Source organism: Ambystoma mexicanum, chromosome 7q (assembly GCF_040938575.1).
Source record: "Ambystoma mexicanum isolate Mex_15411 chromosome 7q, UKY_AmexF1_1, whole genome shotgun sequence".
NCBI classification, from domain to species: domain Eukaryota; kingdom Metazoa; phylum Chordata; class Amphibia; order Caudata; family Ambystomatidae; genus Ambystoma; species Ambystoma mexicanum.
In genome coordinates this window covers 1,121,916,040-1,121,940,516 of record NC_090941.1, presented here as the reverse complement: position 1 = coordinate 1,121,940,516, position 24,477 = coordinate 1,121,916,040, and positions in this window count along the sequence as shown.

The window sequence follows — 24,477 nt, the reverse complement described above, 5'->3', positions numbered from 1 at the left end:
TTTAAACTGCACCTGGTTCCAGTACGATCAAAATTTGCAGGCCTATAAGCTTTTGTCAAAAGATCCTCTTAATGTTAAATGGCTCTGCAAAAGGGGATGCTCCTGCAAAAGCAACTTGGCATCGTGAAACATCCCATAGCATTCTCGATTATATATGGGTCTCCAGAAACATCAAATCAAAATCCATAGATCTACAAATCCAACAAATGAAACATAGTGATCACTGTATTTTGAAATTTGGTTGTATGATGGATGTGACCAGATCTGACACCACCTACAAATTGCCTATAGAAGTGAATGCTGGCGGGAACCATCTTCGAGTAAACGGAAACCAAATACACAACCTTGGCACTAAGCTTATGAATATCCCAGCTGGACAGGGAATTGACTACATTCCGCTGTTGACTGATTACATCAATGATGCAAATTCTTCCATGTGTTATGGACGATTACATAAACATCTATACAGCAAAGCCTTGCATGAAGAAAAGGTATGCTGAGGAAAGATGTGCAAGAAGCGGTTAAAGCTAGGTGTGAAATATCGAAATTGGGCAAAATCTCACTCCATTATAATTGATCAAGACCGGGCGGAATTAATGCTAAACCTACTTGTTACTAAGAACACACGAGAAATTTGGCAGATCCTGAACAAGGACTGTTCGAAACATACACCTACGCCAACAAACACAATCTCAGGAGATGCTTGGGTATTGCATTTTTCAACATTTTTTAAGAAACCATCATTCGAGACAACAAATATAAGAAATGTGGAGGAAACCCAATGGGCCGTCAAAATGTCACTGGATGAGATTGTGAGAACAATAACAGCACTAAAAAACTCACGGGCCGCCGGACCTGATTTGATCTCAAATGTGGCGCTTAAAAAACATCCTCATGATTGAGCTCACTTAATTGAAAAGTTGTACTCAAATATTGCAGCATCAAGGAAACTACCTGAATCATGGACCACTGCAATAGTGGTTCCAATTCACAAGAAGGGCAACCAAAATGATCCTAACAACTATCGTCCAATTGCCCTCCTTGATACGATTCAGATCGAACCTACGCAAACAACTTGCAAAATGGGCTGAGGACTCCCAGATTATAGACATCCGCCAAACTGGATTCACGAAAGGTGTCGGGGTAGATGTTAATCTGCTAATCCTTACCGTCTTGAAATTGGAAATGCTGGAGGCAAGTGGCAAAATTCATCTTGCCTTTGTAGATAGAAAACAGGCTTTTGACAGTGTAAATCGTGGTTTACTTTGGGCAAAATTGGCAAAATGGCAATGTCCGGCAAAACTTCTTGAACCAATTATAGCACTTCATACTCAAACTTCTATGAAAGTAAGATTAAATATTGGTGGGGATCTATCAGATACGATTGCAACACAAAAGGGAGTGAAACAAGGGTGCCCTCTTGCTGCTGAGCTCTTCAAGCTCTTCCTAGCCGACCTGCCGAACTACCTTGCACAAGTTCATTGTTTTCCACCAATAGTTAATCGGATCCCAATCAGATGCATTATATATATATATGCAGATGATCTCGTATTGGTGGACAGAACTCAAATAGGACTACAGCGATTACTTGCATCCCTACACGAGTACATGGTTAGCAATGAGCTAACGATTAATACAGCAAAAACAAAAATGTTGTCAATTGGGAATGTAAAAAATAAGAAAGACAAATCATTTAGGTGGACGGTTGCTGGAGAATGTATCGCCTCTGTAGACTCCATCAGATATTTGGGAATCCAATTTAACAACTCGGTCTGCGAATACCATTGGGTGAAAGAATTGAAAAATAAAATGCAGATGCTTGCCTTGCAAGGAACAAAAATCAATAGAAGATATGGAAAGTTTTCATTGGAACCCGTCCTCAAATTTTACCTACAAAAAGTTATGCCAATCATAAGCTTTGGTGCTGAGGCGGGGTGGAATGTCAATGAGCAAATCTGGCATTCGTTGGAAGGGCGGTTCTGGTGATATGTGTTGAGACTGCTACAATCGACATCTATGACGGTACTGAGACATGAACTGTCAATAAACTCGTTACATACAAGAGTAATATGGAACTCTATTGCGGCAATGCGAAAGATGTCTCTAGAGTTTCCGTCACCAGCATATCAAATATTTGGAAACGAGTACGATCCAAACAGCAAAAACCTACTCAGTCTTTGGTTCCATTGATTAAGGTCATTCTTGAAGGCAGCTGATATTAATAATCAAGAGCTACTAAATCGCCCGCAACATGCCAAGAAGAGATTTGAAAATTGGGCATGGATAATAAATCAAGAATCTCGAAACAAGAGCGACTCAATTAAATTCTTGGGATATGACTACAAAAAACTAAATATATACCCACGATATTTGATCCAATGTCCTTCTCGTCACCATCGAGATCAATTTCTGAGGCTCATGACAAACAACTTGAAAATAAAGGAAATGCTCTGGAAAAGAAAGGACAAGTCAATAAAAGATAATCTCTGTCGGTTTTGTGGAATGGCTATTGAAACTTCAAAACACTTGTTAATCGAGTGTGAACAGACTGTAATCCAACGATCACTACATCTTGGAAAGTTTGCTCCATTAGATGACGACATGAATGGGTGGTGGGCCAGATGCATCTCAGGGAAAAATATAAAACTTGTATATGCAACTGTAAACTATATGGACATGATCTTAAAAGTAGATGTCTAATCAACTTCTAATTTGTGCTCGATTGAAAGATTGTGACATGTTAGAACAGAGTGGGATGCATATCATTATGTTGGGATACTTGAAAGCAAATGCTGAGAATGTTGCTTCTTCTTTTTTCTTTCTTCTTGTCTCTTTTCTGTATTGTCCTTGCACTTGTCTCTTGTATATTTTGGATGTTATCATTATTATTAGATGATATAAGGATTTTTTTTTTCTGTCTTACTTTTTGAAACAAAATTTTTTGCCTTGTGTTTAAACTGTAGTTTCTTTCAAATAAAAAAAAATAATTACCTATCCATCACAATATAAAATTCACATTTCATAGAATACAATAAATGATCACTCAATTACACAATCCTATATTTGAACTATATCCTTCAGTTTTGTTCCACGGGAAGCCTTCCTAAAAATGGTCTCCATACATGGTAGGCTGTAGCTGTCACTATCAATGAATTGGCCATATAAATCGCAGACCAAAATTGGTCCGTCATATAACCATAGGCTTCGTTAACATATTTGTTGTGGCTTTTCCCATATTGAGGTAGGAGAGCTTCACACCCCGTGAGGACATGACACACTGTTTCTATCTGCTTGGTACATAGTCTGCACAGTCACCAGTCTCGCAGGATACCATACCATGTTCCCATGTATTCATAGACAAGTATTTATCTATTTAATTGTTTTTCTATAGCGCGCTTAATACCATACCTGAGTTCGGTCTCTAAACACGGATCAGGGATTTGAACTTCTGCTGTTCTGCGTGGTTTTGCTTACAAGACCGGCGCATTGCCCGGAGATAGATAATACATCTGCAAAATGTCTTACTTAGCCAAATATCTGGAGTTCATTGAGGAAAAATCCCTGCTTTGTATACTCAGTACACCTATGTGTGGCGTCTATGCTTACTACCTTGTCATAAATTAATATTTTTCTGAGTTTCACCTTAAACTGTTTGAGTTCCCCCTCCCAGGTAATAAAATGTTCAGTGTACCCAGATGTTCAAGTGCAGTAGTACTTAACTCTGTGTATGGCAAATCTTTCCTGGTTTCTCTCCTCATGCTAGTTTACCACTTTGTGTGCTCCACCAGAGTGCTTCTCTGTGTAAGGGCCTTATCCACTTTATACACTGAGGTAATGTATAACAGAGTCCTAGACATTTTCCAGCATGTTAATAACAGTGTTATCCCCAGTTCCAGGCATAGCGCCTCGACTGGTACTGCCTATGGGAACCCTAATATAGACCTTAAAAGTCTACCCTCCAGTTGATCCAACCAATGTATGTGCTGTGCAGGAAGAGTTTCTAAGGCTTACATTATTGCAGGTATCACACTTTTCAAATATGCTTCACACAGTGCTTCAATGTTCCCACCGCATTCTATATATAAATATGTAGCTCTTAATGATTTACCGCCTTCCCATTATCGCTGTCTGTACCAATTCTCTGTGCAAGTGTGTGTTAGGTGCCGTAAATATGGGACTTCCCAAATATATATTTTTTAAAGGACATTATGGTTAAGTTGTGCTACTAAAAACCTATGAAATTCAGTGAAAAAACTTTGTTAAAGGGACATTATGGTTCCAAGTAAAACTGAAAAAGCCTTGAAATTCGCCAGTTATGGTAAGCTAAGCAACCATAACTCGCGCCACCACCATGCACTGCTAAGACTAACACCCAGGACATCAAAGATGACATCACAAATGTGTGTCGTGTATAAAAAACCAAAAAAATACAAAATATCAAAAATCAAAAAAAAATAAGGCTCTTTTCAGAGCCGCCTTTCACTGTTAAAAACTAGAAGTGAAAATAAATGAAGCAGGGCCCTTTGTATTTTTTAGAAGTCCGCGGACAGTTCGCGAACATTTAAAAAATTGGGTTGCTACCCCAACACAAACATTGCAATTTTCTCTGGAGGGAAGTGGTGGCTTTTGGGTGGTGTTTGTAAGTCAAAAATTATAAATGCTTAACACCTACTTCAAAATGGTTGTTGTAATTCCAAAAAAGGTTGCAATTGTGAAAAGAGGACATGCCAAAATCTCTTAGAAAGGCACAAACAGCCTTATTAACATTGCCCCTTGCTTTTTCCATTTGTGGACCAAATGAAGAGGAATGAAGCCACATTTGTCTCTGCGCAATCCGTGAAAATATCACTTGGGAATTAGGAAACATGTCCATAACCTTCCCAAGTCCTTCTTCCAGTCACATGTCCTAAACTGTTCCCTCCACAATGAATTACAATTATGTCCGGATGTTGCTCTGTCTCCAAAGTAGCACAGAGAGGTAGCAAGTCCAACCACTTCATTCCACGTACTCCATGCCAGTGTACTTCCACATGTGGGAATCCAAGATCTACAGCTACTCCACAGCTTTCTGCATGCACCTTCAACCAATGTATCCACGAATCTCCCAAAATCCAAACAATCTGTTTTCTGAAACACACAGCCATAGCTATCTTTTGTTCTCTCAGCAAAAAGAGTATCTGAGAAACTCTCTCCTGGCACAACACACCCACTAAACGTTCCTGTCCAATCCCTTTCAGTGCTTATTCTCATTTGCATGACTTCTGAACCCAAAAATCCCTGGATGTAACTCCCGATGTCCGCGAACTACCGCCATGTCCGCGGACATATCGTAACATGAACAGCCCTTCTACCATTTCCACTTCACTCTCTCTGCCATTCCCTCATTGGATGTAGATAAAAAATCACATGACCATGCACCAATCACATTCAATACCTCTAGATCTAACTGCATCATCATTGATCAGCACTGCAAATGTACTGTGAATCTCTCTGAGTACAAGTGTCACAGAAATACTGTACAAGTCTCCAAGATTTCTACTTGCAGCTCCATGCATATCCATATGCATGAACACAAACTTCAGGTATGCATATTTTCTGTACAGTAGATGAACACATTTTCAAACAGACTTTTAGCTTGTGTAATCTGTAAAATGAATTTACTGTATTGTTTTCAATTTCCTAAAATCAACTATCACTTATAAACCTTTATACTATTTACTTTCTTTATACACACACACTCAAATCATGTTAAACTAACATTTTTTAAATTAAATATATAGACTACATATATTCAAACAAAATTGCATGCAAGCACAATCTTTGTTTAAATATTTAAAAAAATACTTATACAATTTCATATTTTTTGTTTTTATTTATTTATTTACTTAATTACTTTAATTTCGACATGCCATTGAGGCGCTATTACCTAGAACAGCTTACTTACAGAAATAGTGGTATTCACTGGTATATTATAAATTTCACAAGACATAGTAAAGATATTTTTTTTTTCTACAGTTAGTCATTCAATACAATTTGTTCATTAAGAACATATCATATGTACTGAACTGATGCAATATATCTTAGGTAAATAAATTAGTTTAATGGTTTTAAAGAAGACACTGAGGATTTCAATTAAAAAAATCAATATCTAAATTAAAAACAGTGCTATACACAAACAAAGTTACTAATTTGAAGCTTTTACAATTGCAGTGAAGACCAGTCTCCTGAAAAGAAGCTGCTGAATTCGAAGAACAAAGAAGAACTAAGAAGTTACCTGTTCATTTAAGAAAAAAAGTAAGTAGAATATCACCATAATATTTGTATTATTACTCAAACATACTATAACATTAATACAAGCTATTTTGGTGCCTAAAAATAGAGATTGTGTACCATTTTGTCCAAAAATCTCCATGTCTTAAACAGGGATTTACAGCCAGAATGGCCCACAAATTCCTATTTTTGGACTCACAAATTACCCAACTGAACCGCTACAATTTTCATATTATAGAACAAACAACTGTTTTAATTGTATACATTAGATTTACTATTTGTACTTTTCCACACCACTAGCTTACTTTTTTTTGTCATCTGAACCCCAGTTTAGTAACACATAAATTCAAGAATACCTATCCCCACTAGTTGTAGTTCCCAATGCACAATCACACACCATTACATACATCTTTATCATCTTACTCAAACACTCATGCACACAGCACACATACATTCCAGAACACCCCAACCCATATCTTCTTTATTTTTTGCAACAGACCCTAAAGAATGCCTACCAAAAGTCATGTCTGTAGAAAGCAACGCAAAAGTAGAGCAAATGAAAATAAAAGTGTCCAACATAAGCATCCATCTCTAGAAGAATTTGTAAAAAAAGTTGAAACAAAACAGCTAATACAGTCATTTAGTGAAACACAAGAAGTTTCAAGTACAAAAACTTTGCCTCCTCTATCAAAATGTAAAACAAACCAAAAAACAATTAACAGAAAATCAGCTATCACTACAGATAAAACTACTTCTTCAAATGTTGATATAGTGCAAAGTAAACATACCAAGAAAAGTATTTTAGCCAAAATGTACCATCACAAAGTCCTTCAAAATCTTATAAAAACAGGAGAGAAATCAGGTTCAATGCTTAAAACCTATCGTAGGAAATTAATCTTAGAAGCGTTGATGGACAGTGCAATTCTTCTGAAAAGAAAGTTATTTATTTTGCTGTTAAACAAAATGAAACCACTAACAAAACTAATAACTAAATTACAAAAAAGACTTCTCAATAAGCGAAATGTCAACAGAAAGAACTTCTTAAGTATCTGCGGAGGTGAATGGAATCACACCATGAGCACAGAACCATATTTTAATGAAGAAGCGTACAAACAAAAGCAAACAAATACAATTGCCATACATAGCAGTGGTCGAGGTTATGAAAAAGTGAATAATACCATAATGGAACAAGAAGTACTCCTTACAAAAATATGCCCTGAAAACTTAGAATTACCCCTCCATTCAACTGAATCAGAACATCTAGTGTACAAATGGCCATGCACGTCAATGTGTAACATTCCCACACAATGTTTCAAATCTTTACGCCAATTCCTCAATAAATATGTAAAAAGCAAAGACAAAATCAAAATTAAATTACTGCAAAATATGAATACCTGTCCAGTGCACAAGTACACACGACTACAAGGACATTCATTGGCCTGCATTACAGGACCTACTTGTAAAACCACTTTCCATGATATCAAAAGGATATCAACACATCATTCAACTATAAGAAATCTAGTCTGTAAACTGTACTATGCTAAAAGTCCTGCTTTAGCACTAGCAAAGTTAAATAACATCCTTCTACATGGTACAGCAAAAGACCTACTTGAAGAAATTCACTATATCCAGAAAAAATATTTTGGAAGTGAAAGCCATTTACAGAATGAAATAGCTTTAAACCAAATAAGCAACAATTCTACATATGGCAACCTTTTGCTAAACACATACAAAAAAGAAATACTAAAATTTAAAAGTACATCAGCTGAAGTACCAAACCATGTATGTGTATGTTGCCGTAGAACTTTTTATAAAAGTAACACAAAACTGTAGATCTATCATACTAAATAGAAGACAATGAAGATTCTAAATGGTTTGAATTAGCTCTCTACCTTGTAGCAGAAAACAAATACGAAATAACTGAGCCCTTAATACTTTGCAGTTACTGCACTACAAAACTTGACAACAACCAAACTCCTTCACGTGCTATCACAAATAATTTGGAATTATACCCAGTACCAAAACCGCTACAACAACTTAATTTATATGAGAGCATCATAATTCAAACAGTACCCCCATTTCAAGCAATAATATGCCTTCAACCAAAAACAGCAAAATTACCTCCCTCTGAATTGGTAAAAGGCATTCGTGGAAAAGTAGTTTATTTACCATTAGATCTAAAAGAAAATGTGCATGCTCTAGGAGTGCAACGTCCAATGCAGCAATCTTTAATTATCTTAGTAAATGGAGTACCTACAAAAGACAAGAAAATATGGCAACAGCTGGTAGATTTATATAAAGTTAGACAAGCCTTCCAATATCTTAAAGAGAATAATGAATATTACAAAGAAATTAATATTGAAGAAAACTTGAAAGATACAACTGAAATAATTCAAGAAACACAAGAAGCTGGTCAATTTGAGCTACTAGATCCTGCTACAATATGAAATACTTTAGACCCTTATACAATTCATCCTTTGCACTGTAATGACACTGTAGAAGTTGTACTGGAAACTTACCAAATGCGTCAAACAAAAGGATCGCCAATCAGCATATGGGAAAAAAGTATAGAAGCACGTGCTTTTCCTCTACTCTTTCCTACTGCCAAAGGAAGAAGGTATGATGATAGACCTATTAAAATATCAGCTTCAGAATACCGCTCATTACGGTTGTATTCTGAAGATCCCAGATTTAGACAAAATGTGGAATACATATTCCACCTACTCTTTGAAAGTGAACTAGCAACTTTATGTTACGGAGTTGCACACATATTAAAATCAGGATCACACTTTCAAAATATGACAGCTACACAATTATTAGAAAAAGTGCAACAAAAGGATGAGGTTTTACAATCAAATATTACAAATCTATTAGCTAATATGCGTGGTACTTAAGAGTACTGGTTTCGACGTCATGGAGATGCACATTGTATGATCAGAAACCTTGGCCCACCCACTTGGTTTGTTACATTAAGTTGTGCAGAATATGCATGGGAAGATTTACATGATTACATGATTTCCTACGCAAATCAAATAAAAACAAAACAAACATAGATATACTAACACCTGGAGAACTTTGTTCTTTGGATCCTGTTAATGCTTCAAGATATTTTCACCATCGCTTCATTGCTATGCTACATTTTATTTGTTATAAAACGTTTCCTCCCCTTGGAGAAGTGCAACACTTCTTTTGGAGAAAAGAATACCAAGCTAGAGGAGCACCACATATCCACATGCTTTACGGATTAAAGATGCTCCTAAATTTGCTCAAAACAGTGATGCCACTGTTTTACAGTTTAATGAAAAATATGTATCTTGTGAAATTCAATCAGAAGCCACAAATAGTGATCGTCATGCACAAATTTTACAATTTCAAAGACACAAATGTCGAAAATATTGTCGTCGCAAATACAAAAACGAAGGGAAATACTACACCAAATGCCGATTTGGTTTCCCTAGACCAGTTACAAATACAGGTCAAGTGAACAACCTCATGTCTTCAGTTAGACATAGTGTTAAAGGTAAGTCACCTAAAAATACATATTACATAAAAAGAAAAGAAGAAGAAAAATATATCAATGATTATAATGCAATCATTGCCCACTTATGGAATGCAAACATAGATGTGCAGTACATTGCAGACAATTCTACTGCATTTGCACGATATGTCACAGCATACTTAACTAAAGCAGAAATGACAGAGCTCCAAGACCTCTGGAATGACCTGTCATCAGATAAAACAGTGTCTCAGAAATTATACAGCTTGGGCATAAAAATGCTGTCGCATAGAGAATGTGGATCCTATGAAGCAGCTGATCGATTTACTGGTACTGCATTGTATGGTAAATCTGCAAATATAGTATGGCTAAGTCTTGGTCCAGCTAAATCTAGAAAAAGAGTTCTAAAATCATATGAAGATATAGAAACAATAGCCAAACATGATCCCAACAGCCAAGACATTTTAAAAAACAATTTATTGGACACATACTACCCAAACAGAAGTAATACTTAGGAAAACATGTGTCTATACCACATAGCCCAAAACTACACATACAAAAATAATATGAAACCTGATGAAAAAAAAGTAAATATAGAGAGACAAACTGTGAAGGCAGCTTAGTTAAACTCACTAAACCAAATTTAATTAATCATATCAAATTGTCATTAAAGACTCCTCAACATAAAGAAGTATATTACATGTCCCTGCTACAACTCTTCAAACCATGGAGAAAAGAAGAACAATTACTAGATAACTATGACTCATATGAGGATGCTTTCAAAGCAAATGAAAGCACTATAACTGATGTAAACTTTACACAGTACAAAACAATGTTGCACAATGAACAGCAACACGAAGAAGAACTCCAAGCCCAACTAGATAAGGACACTCCTGACAGTAGTCAACCTTCTGTAACAGGAAGCCAAGAACCACTGGGAGAACCACTAATAATAAATGAGGCAGAATTAGCTATGATAGAAGTAGAAAACACCATGTGTCAGTATGAAGATAAGGAAGACTTAACTATACTACAATCAAAACTAAACAATGAGCAAAGTAGCATTTTTCAAGAAGTAACAAAACAAATTGCACATGGTGTAAATAAAACATGAAAATAAAGAATGTTCCTGCCATAATTATAAACCTATACTACTGTACGTCAGTGGTGAAGCTGGTTCTGGCAAAACATTCCTAATCAAAATCATTAGTAAGTTCCTTCAACAATTGACAAACAACAAACTGTCAGCTGTTGTCACTGCCCCCACAGGTTTAGCTGCCTACAACATAGGTGGTGTTACATTACACCGATTACTACTATTGCCAGTAGAACACCAGAACAAATTAGACTATTACAAACTTTCTGCAGAAGCTGCAATGGAATTACGCAGAGTATTGAAACAAATGAAAATGCTAATAATAGATGAAGTGAGCATGGTCTCCAACCTGATGTTAGCTTTGATTCACCTCAGATTACAAGAAGTACTCAAAACAGACTATGAAGAGCTCTTTGCAGGAAAACACATTATTGTTTTTGGAGATCTGCTTCAATTAACACCAGTAAAAGGTGAGCCTATTTTTAAAACATTAGCACACAAACTCTGCCGTAAAACTGTTGGCAGCATTGGAAATGTCAACCTTTGGCAACATTTCCAACACAGAGAATTAACAGAAAACATGCAGCAATCTGCAGATCTCACTTATGCCAACATTTTAAAAAGTATCAGAGTTGGTATACTTTCTAAAGAAGCAGAAGCAATATTGAAAACCCTGCACATTAATGCACTTTATGGCGATAATGCATGTGCTACAGATGTTATGGAACAATAAGCCCATTGAAATGTCAATTGTATGGCCTTAATGCCAACTCTTGCAAGCTGTTTCAAATTCAATGAAATCATGCTAAGTAAAGAAATGCAACCAATCATGGAAATTAGCGCCACAGACAATCTAGATTTACATGGTATGACACTACCCATGTGTGACCAAGCCACAACAAGACTAAATAGTTTAGAAAAATCAATATCAAACACAGCAGGCTTAGAAAAGATATTAAAATTATCCTTAACTTGCCGAGTAATGCTTAAACGTAACCTTGACGTGGACCAAGGACTAGTTAATGGAGTACTGGGTACAGTTGTTGGCTTTCAAACATACCCACGCGACAACAAAATTCAGTTTGTCAATATACTCTTTGACAAACTTTCAGAAGTAAAAAGGATAGGACGCTCAACAGCTAGATTCCTTCTCTTCAAAGATATGTATGTACGTAGAGAACAATTTTCTCTAACTCTTGCATACGCAGTCACGATTCATAAATCACAAGGTCTTACCCTAGACAAAACAATGATAGATATTGGTAACACAGTCTTTAAAGAAGGCATGAGCTATGTAGCACTATCACGCTTACGTACACTTGACGGTCTATTTCTAATCAACTTTGATGCAAGTAAAATAAACGCTGATATTCCTTGCATTTTAGAATACAATAGACTTCGCTCACTATACACCCCCCACCTAAACACATATTCTGTTCCACAAAAAGTAAAACGTTATAAAAGAAAAATAAATCAAACAGAAATGCAACAGGATGTCACTGCAGATCCTCCAAAGAGAGTAAAAGAAACTAATACTTTATCAAGTACCACAAGCAAAAATGAGGCTAAGTGAACCAAGTACTTCTTTAAAGAAGGAAGACAAACTCAAAAAAAAGCAGTTAGATACAGAACTACCTGGACCATTTAAATTCTCAAATATAGTTGGTGTAAGTTGCTACGCAAATGTAGCAATGAATATTCTATTTCAATTACCACCAATTGTTGACAACATTTACTTACACAGTACAGACCCATTGTGTTTGCAAATGTTAGTACTTCACAGAAATGCAGCAAACAATCCTGACAACACGTATAGTGTTTTTGGAATAAGACAACAATTGGACTACTGTGCGGGAATGGTGAAATTCACTATAAATTCACAGGAAGATCCACAAGAATTTCTAATGTACTTACTACAAGTACTGGAAAACAAAAACATAGCTATAAAAGAAATCTTTCAGATTTCATACATGTGGAAACATACATGCACTCTCTGCAACAATGTGACACAAGAAGAAATCCCCAATGAACGCTTCATATATATATCAATACCAAATTGTGAATCCATTCCATTTCAGCGACTTGTACAAAATTCAAACCATGGTAGATTATGCTCTACCTGCAATTCAGATAATCGCTCCACGTTAGTAATACAAACACATAGTAAATACATAATACTAATGCTTCTACGTTACAATGCAGATGGTACCAAAAACAACTGCAAGGTGACTGGATTCACACATGGTCAAATATCACTTGGTAAGAAAACCTTCACAATAATAGGTATAATCTACCACGCAGGAGCCACAACCAATTCAGGGCACTACACTGCATATATAAAAAAGAAATGTGGATGGTTTGAATGTAATGATAGTAACATTACTCTAAAGCAGAGATTACCAGGAAATCTTACAAATGTTTATTTGATGTTCTTAAAACCAAAATTTGATAACTTAACTGTATTTAAACCCTAAGTAAACTTGTGTTAAAAACAATATAAACTGTTAGAATACTCCAAAAGCTATCTAACTGCTCAAAGATTCTACAACAACTAATCAGATAAATGAATACCACTAAATTAGACCAAAATATACAGTTAGAATACGCCAATTGGTATCTAACTGTCCCAAAATTTAACAATAGCCAAATAGATAAATCAATACCACTAAAATATATAAAAAAATAGACAGTTAAAATACGCCAATTGATATCTAACTGCTCCAAAATTTTATAATATCAGAACAAATAAATAATATGTTACTGCTCCAAAAAAATACAACAAGCCAAAGTATAAAGCATTAGCCAGAAACAACAAGTGAACACTGAAAACAAACAAACAAATAAACTGTAGCATAACAGAAAAAGGTTTTTTTTTAATCCAACATGGATTTTTTTTTCTCCCACAGACCCAATGATTTTAGCAACCAATACAGAAACTGAGAAAATTGCACAGTACTCTGATTTGTAATCTACAAAAGATGAGGGTCCAAAAAAAAAAAGTATATTGATTATACAATGTAATAAGTCATTGCAAAATACTAATACTAACATGCTATTTTCTTTTATCACAGAAATGAACAAGAAAAACATGGACTCCCGTTACTAGACCAAACAGTAAGTATACAATAATAAGGAGAACCATAGCAGCATATCACATCCATAGTATCTAATACCTTTGTTCCTTATACATTTGTTTTTCACCCAAAGTTATAAGCATATGAATGTGATATGCTGCGGTGGTTGTTGCCAGGGCATCGAGTCTTGGGTGCATGGCCAAATGGCCATGCACCCAAGACTCGATGCCCTGGCAACAACCACCGCAGCATATCACATCCATAGAGTCAAACATTTCAACTATGGTCTATGGAAACTTTTAATATCCGCGGACATTATGAGTGTTCTTAGAACACTTTCAACTTGCCAGTGAACAATACGGACAGTGTTTTCAGGACACCCCCTACGAACATTTCAGAACAACGCGGTAGTTCTTAGAACACTTTCAACTTGACAATGAACAATACGGACAGTGTCCTCAGGACACCCCTATTTTGTTTATTTGCAAACATTTCAGGACACTGCAAGTGTTCTTAGAACACATTCAACTTGCCAGCGAACAATATGGACTACGCCTTCAGGACACCCCCTACGAACATTCCAGGACGCCGCGAGTGTTCTTAGAAACGGCTTCAGAACACCCCCATTTTGTTTATTTGCGAACATGTCTGGACACCGCGAATGTTCTTAGAACACATTCAACTTGACAACGAACAATATGGACAGTGTCCTCAGAACACCCCCATTTCATTTATTTGTGAACATTTCAGGACACCATGAATTGTTCTAAGAACACATTCGAACTTGACAGAGAACAATACGGACAGCGTCCTCAGGACACCCCCATTTTGTTTATTTGCGAACATTTCAGGACACTGCGAGTGTTCTTAGAACACATTCAACTTGCCAGCGAACAATACAGACTACGCCTTCAGGACACCCCCTACGAACATTCCAGGACACCGCGAGTGTTCTTAGAAACGTCTTCAGAACACCCCCATTTTGTTTATTTGCGAACATGTCTGGACACCGCGAGTGTTCTTAGAACACATTCAACTTGACAACGAACAATACGGACAGTGTCCTCAGAACACCCCCATTTCGTTTATTTGCGAACATTTCAGGACACCATGAATTGTTCTAAGAACACATTCGAACTTTACAGAGAACAATACGGACAGCGTCCTCAGGACACCCCCATTTTGTTTATTTGCGAACATTTCAGGACAATGCGAGTGTTCTTAGAACACATTCAACTTGCCAGCGAACAATACGGACTACGCCTTCAGGACACCCCCTACGAACATTCCAGGACACCGGGAGTGTTCTTAGAAACGTCTTCAGAACACCCCCATTTTGTTTATTTGTGAACATTTCAGGACACCGCGAGTGTTCTTAGAACACATTCAACTTGACAGAGAACAATACGGACAGCGTCCTCAGGACACCCCCTACGAACATTCCCCGGACACCGCAAGTGTTCTTAGAAGCGTCTTCAGAACACCACCATCTTGTTTATTTGCAAACATTTCAGGACACCGCGAGTGTTCTTAGAACACATTCAACTTGACAACGAACAATACGGACAGTGTCCTCAGAACACCCCCATTTTGTTTATTTGTGAACATTTCAGGACACCATGAGTGTTCTAAGAACACATTCAACTTGACAGAGAACAATATGGACAGCGTCCTCAGGACACCCCCATTTTGTTTATTTGCGAACATTTCAGGACACTGCGAGTGTTCTTAGAACACATTCAACTTGCCAGCAAACAATGCGGACTACGCCTTCAGGACACCCCCTACAAACATCCCAGGACACCGGGAGTGTTCTTAGAAACGTCTTCAGAACACCCCCATTTTGTTTATTTGCGAACATTTCAGGACACCACGAGTGTTCTTAGAACACATTCAACTTGACAGAGAACAATACAGACAGCGTCTTCAGGACACCCCTTACGAACATTCCCCAGACACCGCGAGTGTTCTTAGAACCGTCTTCAGAACACCACCATCTTGTTTATTTGCGAACATTTCAGGACACCGCGAGTGTTCTTAGAACACATTCAACTTGACAGAGAACAATACGGACAGCGTCCTCAGGACACCCCCATTTTGTTTATTTGCGAACATTTCAGGACACAGCGAGTGTTCAACAACGTCTTCAGAACACCCCCATTTTGTGTATTTGCGAACAATTCAGGACACCACGAGTGTTCTTAGAACATATTCAACTTGACAACGAACAATACGAACAGCGTCCTTAGGACACCCCCATTTTGTTTATTTGCGAACATTTCAGGACACTGCGAGTGTTCTTAGAACAGTTTCAGTTTTCTTGTGAACAAAACGGACACATATTGAGTCCTCAGAACACCCCCATTCAGTTTATTTAGAACATTTCAGAACACCCGTGATGTCCGCAGACAAATCGAACACAAAAAGAACGTCTAACACATAAAAAACACAACTTTCATCTTATCTCATACACTCCCACCCTCCCCAAACACTCCTACACACCAACACACTCTACTAAATACAAATTTTGAACAAAGTTTCACCGCGCTGTCCGCAGACGACCGCGAATCCAAGATGGCAGGCGTTACCGAAAATCTGACGCGCTTCACTCTCCACGCCGTCCAATCAGCGAACACGTTGCATGTCCGTGAACATCACACAAGCCGATTGGCCAATCAGGACACTGTCCGCGGAGCAAACAGGGAAGTGTGTCCGCGGACCGAACACAGATATCACTAATATTTTTTTACCTACTTTTTGGTCATTTTAAAAAAAACTACTGGACGGATTTTCACCAAATTTGCAAAAGCACGCTTTCAGGACCAAGCCGCTGCTCATGGTCCAGATTTGGTGAAAATCCGTCCAGCGATTTGGGCTGTAGACGCGAGCAAAAATGTGTTCCCATTCAGTCTATGGGAAAAAAAATTTGTAGGGACCCCCCCTATAACTTTGCCCCCCTGGACGAATCCTCACCAAACTTTGCAAAATAATTCAGAGTGACCCAAATACTTTCTTTGCAAAGTTTGGTGAGGATCCGTCCAGGGAGAGCGAAGTTATAAGCCGCCCAGAAAGTGCTCTTCCTATGGAAACACCAACTTAACCATAACTACATGGCCACTACCGTGGCCATGTAATATATAAATATATATATATATTTCTACCACACCCAGCTCAGTTCCTCCCAGATACCAGCTATGTTTATTCTTCTTTGGTTTCCCACCCAAAAACATAATTTTATTTTTACTCTGGTTGATATTTAGCCTATTGGTAGTGGCATGTTTTTCCCAAAAATTCAATGACTTCTGGAGACCTATCAGGGTCTGATCCATGATGATAGTGTTGTCTGCATAGGACATGAAGGGTATTGGTACTCCTGCCAATTTTTGGGGGAAATGCAAACATCCCTCGAAAAACTCCCATAGATCACTCACATATAAATTGTATAGGGTGGGTGCAAGCACACAACCCTGTTTCAGGCCCAAGTTTGTATCAATCTGTAGTGTCAAAGCCTCCTCCTGTGAGGTTGTCACCAGCACCTCAGAGCCTGTATGCAGTTCTCTAATAAGATGTAATAAGGACAGATCAATCCCACAGGCCTCTAGTTTCACAACTAATAATCGGCCTCTGATGACACAGTCAAGAGCCCCTGAATGATCCACGAATGCCACATATAATCGGGCCCCATGGGTTTTCTTAATCTTGGCTAAAATCAGTTTAAGGGCCCAAATACAGTGAACCATTCTGCCACCACGGCGAAAGCCTGTCTGACTTATCTTTAAGATGCCGTTATATTCACTCCATTTGTTTAGATCTTTTAACGAGCGTTTGGGGAAGATTTTGCTGCTGGCATCCAACATAGCCAGCAGCCTATAGTTCCTTAGGTCGTCTTTGGGTCTTATGCACAGATATAAGGACAGACGATCTCCCACTCTCAGAACTGAACCACTCTTCACAATGTTTTTAAAAGCACTACAGAGAAAACAGGCCGACAACATGGGCTCCTTTTTAATTTACGATGTTAGGTAATTTATCGGGACCAGGGGCTCTAGAGGACTTAGATCTTATTATAATCTGATGAATGTCATCCACATCAAAGTCCAAGCACCCTGTTCCACTACCCACTTGTGTTATTCAGGATGTCTCCGCACTGTCCAATGCTGTGCAGTTGTTTCACTTAATATATCTAATCCAGGAAGCTTCAGTAATATGCACTACAGAGAAAACAGGCCGACAACATGGGCTCCTTTTTAATTTACGATGTTAGGTAATTTATCGGGACCAGGGGCTCTAGAGGACTTAGATTTTATTATAATCTGATGAATGTCATCCACATCAAAGTCCAAGCACCCTGGTCCACTACCCACTTGTGTTATTCAGGATGTCTCCGCACTGTCCAATGCTGTGCAGTTGTTTCACTTAATATATCTAATCCAGGAAGCTTCAGTAATATGTGTCAGTTCCTGTGGTTCTTTTATTGTTTTATGAGAGCGGTACAGCTGCCAAAAGCTTTTAGTGCCCTTTGCCCTTATTAATCTATGCAACATTTTCCAGTTATCTGAATTTCTTTTATACTTGTTTTTCCTCAAACCTGCTTTATATTTCAATCTTAACTTTTTCAAGGCAAATATTCTCTCCACGTATGTTAAGGCTTTTTTTGTAGCAATCTAGAATCTCTATGGAATTCCTTCTTTATTTTATGTACAGTTGCATCATATACCTTACCCCCAGAACCTGCTGTGTAGTGTGTACTTTTATCCATCTCAACACCATCAGTGAGGTGCTAGACCAGAATAGAGATATCTTGCATGTAGTCCAAGGTGTGGTACTGCCCCCTTTTAGTTGCTTCAAACAGGGACCTCATTGGGGGTCGCCAGGAGACACCTGAGATCTCCCATGCTACCCCTGTGGTTTCCTTTGATACCACTAAGAAAAAGAATTACAAATTTCTTTTTTTTTATCTTGTAAGCTCCTGGCAGTGGCCAGTGCCATGTGCCTCTTTTTTTTCTGGAGAGGATGGCATGCTTGTTCTGGCCACTTAAAAAAATGTGGAGTTCCACAAGTGTAACACTTTGAGCAGTGCCCCTAAATAAGAAAGAATAGGAATAATATATAATTTGCCTTTCTGGAATTCTATACAAAAATTGCTAGACTCATCAAAGGTTTATTTCAGCCACCTTAAGACTGTTGGAGCTTCTACTGAAGACTCCAGTATAACTCCTAGTGTTAGGAGGGAAACATCTAAGCCAGGTAAAACCAGATCTCAGAGGAAGTGGAAGCATGTACCTTGCTTGACCATAGCCCCTCCAACCAAGATACCTGAGACCCAACCTGCTCTGGTGAGAGAGGTGGTGAGGAACCGTTGAGGCCTCTCTAGATCTAAGGGATTCCTTTCTAAGGACTCCTTGAAAAAGCCCATTGTAGGTTCAGAGGTTGTCATAACTTCTGAGGGACTATTAGATCAGATCCCCTGTACCTTAAGAAAGAGAGATGTACCACAACAGGTTTGTAGGTCACATAGCTTACAAATGAAAACCACTAATAAAATGTTTCATAGCAAGGGTCACAAAAGGTTGCTGCTGTACTCGGCAATTCATTTAACTGACTTGCAACAGGAGATCCATCCTAGTCAGGATTAGATCCTCCTGTCCCTTAGTCTGGGGTAGACGAGTGGTAGGGAGAATTCTCACCCAAGTGCTAAATTCCCTCTACCTTAGAGACCTCCAGCTCTTTTGCTATATTCTGGGGCTTTGAACTTTTCTTTTTCAATGTGTTTTACTTTTCTGTTCTTTGGTTATGGAGTTTTAAAACAACTGCATAGGCATCATCTTTTTCTGTGTGTCACAAAGCACCTTCAGTGCAGTGGCACAGGGATGTCTTTCAGACTTTCCAAGGTTTAAATACCTTCTCTGGGACTGACTACTGTCTCCCAGAGCATGTAAAGTTAAATCGACTTTACTAGTCTTTTTAAATTTACAGACCCAGGACAAACTATCATCATATAGAGTGCTGGAGGGGATGCCTAGCTTCCCCTGAGTCTAAACACTCATGTAACAATCAAATGTTACCCTTTCCCACTTGAAATGGCTGGCAATGGTTTTAAACAAACTACCATGATTTTTCCCGACCGCGAACACTGGTAGCAAAAAATCGGGTCAGCCATGTTTTTCAATATGGCGCCCCAGACCTATCTGTAAAAACAGACTCCGGTCGACTTTTTTCGCCATGTCTTTTAGGAAAGGTCCTTCTTGTGTTTGTCTCTGCGTGCCAAACCAGGTTTGGTCACTTTGTTTGTTGGCCTTTGGCAGGCTTCAGTGCTGAAGCCCTCCTCTGGAGCCTGAGTGTCTGGGATGGACAGGATGTGAGGGAGGTGCCTGAAACTCCCTGTGCTTAGTCTCCTAGGAGACCTGAATGCACTCTGGTGTGACTGGCCGGCTGGCTGTCTGGCAAGGACAGCCACCCTGCTGTGTTAGTGACAGCCAGGCTGGAATGAATGGGGGAAACTTTAAAAGCAGGTCTCTGGGACTTGGAAAGCACAGTCGACCACTGGAACGAAAGAACTGAAGATGAGCTGAAGGAAGAGGAGTGCTGCAACTCCTGGACAACTGGTGAAGCCCTGCTGCAGGTCTGAATTGCCTGAAACTCCATCGACAGAGAAGCCCTTCAAGGTTAACTTCTTCCCTTCAGTTTGCTGGGAACAACCAACTCGCAAGCCACATGGACACTGTCCCCATCCTGGTCGAATGTTCTTCAGAGTGCTGTTGAAAACCGGATAGCCAGGGAGAAGGAAACCAGCTTGTGGACTTTAAGGCACTCACACCTCAAACCGATGTTTTGCTAAGCTGTGGCCTCATCCCTGGGCAGTGCAGGAACCTCTCGACGTCCTCCTTCTTGTCCCCATGACTGAAGCTCAGGAACAGCGAGATCTGCTTGAACTGCTAGGAACAACTGCCTCAGCTACAGCTCTTCTTCACTTCTAAGGTACTGTGCAAAAGCAATCCGGAAATCATTTCGGCCACGGTGGTAGTTTATGAACTTTCCCGACTTCGAAGTCTTGTCCTTACCTAAACATTTGTCTAACTTTTTGCCTAGCCAAACTCTTCTAAGATCCATGGCAAAGACTTAACCGTTTACTACCAGAACTGTACTATCCAATACAAACATTCTGAACCATTGACTTTGGCCCAGGCCTACGAACTGAATTGCTGGTTGTAGTTTAATGAAACCCTTTGCCCAGCCTATGCAAGTATTTGTGCTGCTGATTCTTATAACCTTGTCTTTTTACCCCTGTGAAAAGTATCTGAAGTGCCATTTTGCTCCCACTTCATGGAAGCTGAACTTGTTCAGTAACTTATTGGTTGTGTATTAGTTGTTTATTAGCTTATGATATTGAGCTGCTCTTGCTAGTGTAATGTTTTCAAACTGACTGTGTAAATAAATGTCTATTCTTTTACCAAGAAACCTTGAATAAGTGTTTGTTTGAATCACTGTATTTATTGATCCTTTGTGTAACTTGTTCTACTGCTCACTCAACTCTTGAGATAAGTCTGGTTGCTCAGCCATCGCTACCACTTTACTGGTATTACAGGCTTGTACCAAAGGTAAAATTGTACTTACACTTGTAATCTTAATTGTGTGTAGTGTTCCCAAAGGGTACTACATGTGATTCTGCCTAACAGGGCTCAGTCATTGATTTAGAGGGTAATTCATGGAAGGATTGTGCACCGAAATTAGTGGCGCAAGCCTGAAAAAACCAGCGCATGCGTGCGAATCGCACACAAGCGATTCATTGAAGGACCTGCGTGTGGCTTTCCCGGGAGCTGCGCCAAATCCACGCTTACACGTCACTGCAACTTTCCAGCCAGCACTCAGCCTATGTCATCACATGACTGACACGCGAAAGCACAGCGAAAGCGCACAACTACTATCGCACACACCTAAAAAGGAGGCAGAACTCGCGTAATGGGGAACAATGCATGAAAATGTGGGCGTAACGTGGCAAGTACCGCTGGGAAATACACGCAACACCCACACGCTCGTGAACAATATGTATTCATGGAATGGAATAGGGAAAACCTGCGCATGCTAAAAGATACACACAAACGTGTAAAGAAGTCCGCCACACGAAAGCAGGCAGAAGCACCCCCGCGCAGTATAAAAGTGCGTGCAAACAAGAAACAAGCATATACAGCTACGATGAATATCCCATTTCTCGCAGCAGTGATCGTGGGACACCGCAGGAGGAGGAGAATACCCAGGCCCGCATTTTTTTCTGCTCAGGACCAGCCTTTTTGGGATGCCTGATGACCAGGTCTATGGCAGGTATAGGTTTCCACCTCATATCCTAGACCTGGTCACTGAGTGGGAGGATGACCTCACATCACCCACCTTGTGCTCCCAAGCACTGAGCCCCTTGGAAAAGGTGCTCAATATCCTACATTTTTTGGCCACTGGGTCATTTCAGTGGACAACTGCCATAGTTGGGGGTGTCTCACTGCCCATGCAGTCACGCTGCCTACACCAGGTTTTGGCAATCATGACTATACGTCCCTCAGTCCACAGGCACATATACATGCCCAGAACAACCGCAGAAAGGCAGGCCATGCTCCAGGACTTTTACGGGGTGGCACACTTCCCCAGAGTGCTTGGTGCCATTGATTGCACCCATGTGGCCCTACGTAGGGCCACTGAGCACATCTATCGCAACCGCAAGCACTGGCATTCCATCAACGTGCAGGCTGTATGCGATGCCAAGGGAATCATCACCTCTGTCTAGGCAAACTATCCTGGGTACACCCATGAAAGTTTCATATACAGAATGTCAGCCCTAAACCGGGACCTGGAAGCTGGGAGGCATGGCAACACATGGCTCATTGGTGAGTACAAATGCCTTTGCACATGCATGCATGTCCCACACATACAAATAAACAAACCCACCTAATGACAACCATTATCACCTCCCCAGCGGACAGTGCCTACCCCACATGATGACGCCAATACTGAACCCCACCACATCACTCCAGGTAAGATACAACACAGCCCAAATTGCAACCCGGGGCATAGTGGAGTCAAGTTCCCGCTCCCTTGACAGCTCTGGTGGGCAGCTACTATATGTGACCCAGTAGTGTGCAGGATCATTGTGGCAGCATGTGTCCTGAACAATGTTGCAACCCAGCGGGACGTACCAGTGGACATGGTGGTGCCCCCACATCCCCAACCACACGCACAGCTGCTGCGCATGGGAGGGGAAAGGGCACGTATCGAGGCAGCCCGTACCCAGCTTGTGGCTACATTTGTCACCTAAACTCCCCCCCTGTCGAGTGCACACAGGCCTGGCACATTCCAGGTGCCAATCTATGATGACAAAGGGGCAGTCAACTGTCACAACCTAAACACCATGAGAATGTGTCCTTGGAATTACAAGATTGTGTGCATTCCTAGCCACTTAAACAAATACAATCCTTGTGAACAAAAGGCACCCATGCAAGGCACAGATTGCAACCCCCCCATGCAAAATAGCACATCCAAATGTTGTTATGTCACCTAAACCTCTCCCAACCCCAGGTCATCAACCCCACATACATGCCATGGCATGCAATGTGAAAACCTCAATATAAATATCAGCAGCCATGACACAGCTGTCACAAAGCGCACTGTTACAAATGGAAACAGCCCACAGACAATCCCCTCAGACACGCACTCTGAAGAAAAGAGTGAGCAAAAACATCCAACCTAAACTAAAAGCACGTAAATGCATGCCACCAAAGACCTGAACACCAAAACCTCGAACCTTTGGTGGCATGCATTACAGGGAATCCCCAAAAAGAAAAGAAAATGCGGGTGCTGCAGGATTGGCCCACGCAACACCTCGCTCACTACACCACACAGTACAGTGAGTGGTGTAAGTGGCCTGGAAACCCCTGCAGCTGCATAAAAACAAAGGAAAAAAATGTGCCAGCGGCGCCAGTCTACGATCACAAAAGTCAATGTAAACATGTGCAGCAGGGACACAGCATGTCTCAGAAGGCAAGTAGTGATTGGTGGGTGGGTGGATCTTGGGGTAGGGGTGGGCTTGGGCGTGTGTAGTGTGTACTGTGTGGGGGTGTTTGCAGGGCGATTAAATGCATGTTAGCATGGGAAATGCATGAACACACAGTGTTGCATACATTTTCCATGTTAACCACTCTGTTGCGGACACATCTGCAACAGAAACATATTGCTGATGCTTTGAAACATCATAAGCAAAGGCAACACAGGACAATCAATTTACCAGCATAATACATCATGAACACAGGACCCAACAATCACGATGTCAGACAGTGAGTAAACACCATAGCACAAGTCTCTCAATGTGACATTGCCACCACACGTCCCCCTACCATCATGAGAGTGGCCTCAACAGCTAAAGTGGGCATGGGACCACATACAGCATGAAGTGCATCAACAATGTATACAGACAAGGCAATACATGAATTAGCAGAATTAAATCATGCACAGTCAACAATATACTCACCAAAATGTGGACCAACCATGCACTGGAGAAA